Raw genomic sequence first — 2,500 nt, forward strand, 5'->3', positions numbered from 1 at the left:
TCTCCGTCCGTGGGCGAACGGAGGTATGGACAGTTTTGAGTGGTTGATTGCAGGCGGTTTCTCCCGCCTTGTCCTCGGCCCCCTCCCCCTCATGTGCTTGTTTGACTTTGATCCAGGTTTTCGCTTGGCCATATTCAAAGTCGACTTCAGTGGAAAGAAGCTAGTGTCTAAAATTCGCCAAACCGCTACAAAAACGCCTGTGAAGGAAGCCTGCCTTGTGTGATCGCCGTTGGCCGAAATGTGGTTCCACCTTGGACTACTTAAACCTTTGGGGGGAGCGTTGCGTGACATCCAAAAAACGGCTGCGAAGGAGACTAGGACTACTTATGACCAGATTCATTTTAATTGAATAGATTTCCTCAATTACAACTCATGGAAAACTGGAGAGAGAAAATTGAACCCCGAAAATGAAGAATTGTTGAAGATTTATTTATAAAGAGAAAATACTAGTGCAAGAAGAGCGCTCTCCCGATGATGGAGTTTCGGAATGAAGGACGATTGTTTTTCTATACGCAATTTACCTTATTGTTTCAGAAATTTTTTATTTGGGAAAGTTTATTCATTAACATGAAAATATCCCTTGCTTTTCTGCAGCTTATCCTTCTCAACTTATTATAGGAGTGAGAGAAGTGATTATGCTAGTTCGAGTGATGTTCAACAATGTTCTAATATGGTAAGCACTGGAAAAATAAGTGCCAAAGGCATTTTTGCGGAACACCAAAGGCCAGTCCTTTTAAAAGGGTTGTTTAAAGCTATTAATTTTACATATACACAACATTAGCTAAAAGCCAATCATTTTTAAATAATCGTTGCTTTGACGTAATTAGTTGCTTTTCACAAGCACCGCAATGAATGAAAGCGAATTGCGTTTAACCTGCCCGCTCCTCAACCAGAGTCACTTGCTTCACACTATCCATTGAATTTCGCTTCAAAAATGAAGCCCACAGATTTAAAGGCCACTTTCCAAGAATGCCACAAGCATAAACAAACGCAGAGCCTTTTACTTGCAGCTAATTAGAGTCTTCAATTCGAAAATGCAAAAAGAGAGTTTCGATAGGGTCGCTGCAACCTGGCATGTTTGGGTCATCAGTGAAAACTAGTCCTACAATTACAGCTTATTAATGGTAACAACCTTTGCCACAAACTGATAGTGAACAATAGCAACCTTATCACAAGATATATTGTTGGGATTTACAGCTACGATCAAACACAGTAGGGAATTTCGTGTTGGGAGGTTTGCAAATGTGTGAATTTCTGTCTCGCCACCCAAGAATTAAAAACTGAAATTTCAGTCCTTGTTGACCTCGATGTAAGGTGAATTAAATAACCGGAAAACCGGAAACGTTTTTAATTAAGTTGATGAAGTAAAACAAAACGTGTTTCGCAAAGTTAAGCTTTCGAAACTCTGTTGGTGGTATTCACAGTGAATATACAGTTTACAGCGCAACTCGCCTTACTGTGGCCACCCAACAAACTATCACATTTGACAACTACGTGTAAATGCGTCAACTCACCAACCAGTGCAACGGTGTTCGCATACGCTGATTGGCGGATTAGTTGTAAAAAGCTTTGTTAGGTGGCCAAGGTAAGGCGCAACGCACTGTGATTTTTTTAAAAAAACAACAATAAAAAAGGGAAGTATGCCAGTACATCGCACGACCGTTGTTTTATTTGTTCTAATCTTGTTTATCTCAGTTTTCTAAAGTTTTATTTCAAGTACCTCTAACACGTTCAAACACGGCAAAGAACGCCAAGAACTTAAAAACAATGTAAACGAACTTAGACGTTTTCGAATGGGTCCTGATGCAAAATTGACGGCGTCATTAATTCCTAACAATTATTTTCGCATTTTGAGCTAAAAGGACCACAAACTTCAAACTCTTCCTTGAACAATGCCATCTTTTAGGTTTTGTCTTGAAAGATAAAGAACAAGTTTATTCTTTTGGCAGCCTTCCAAATGCCTAACATTGTTTCACGTTTAAGTTTTTAGTTTATACGTACTTTGTTGATGTTTTTCAATTTTATCACTTTGTTTGTGATGAAAATAACTAACTTTCATAAGCTCAATTTTTAACCCGTCCAGGTGGTCCTCAAGTGCAAACCCTTAGACTTGTCTCACTCAGTTTAGCTAGAAAATGCTTACGCTTGAAAGGGACACTTCGTGTTGGATATCAGAGTTGGGCTTGCTTCTAATTGCGCCTTTTTTCATGCAAAGGGCCAGCTGAACAAAGTGCAAGTGCCGGATCTTGAGAGATCAATACATAGTATCCTCACAGCCGTACAACGAGCCTTGCATTATCATTTTGTTTCTAATTGGGCGCATTTCTGAACATAAGTGATTGTAGAGAAACGAGGGGTACTGTAATTGCAGGTATTTTATTGGAATGTAAGCAGACAAGCTATTCACTGAGATGACACGAAGTGAAATGCATACCCGAGATAAGCTCACTTTATTTTCAAATCATCGCGGAAAACAATTCTGTAAACAATGACTACATGA

Source organism: Montipora foliosa, chromosome 7 (assembly GCF_036669935.1).
Source record: "Montipora foliosa isolate CH-2021 chromosome 7, ASM3666993v2, whole genome shotgun sequence".
Taxonomy (NCBI): Eukaryota; Metazoa; Cnidaria; class Anthozoa; order Scleractinia; family Acroporidae; genus Montipora; species Montipora foliosa.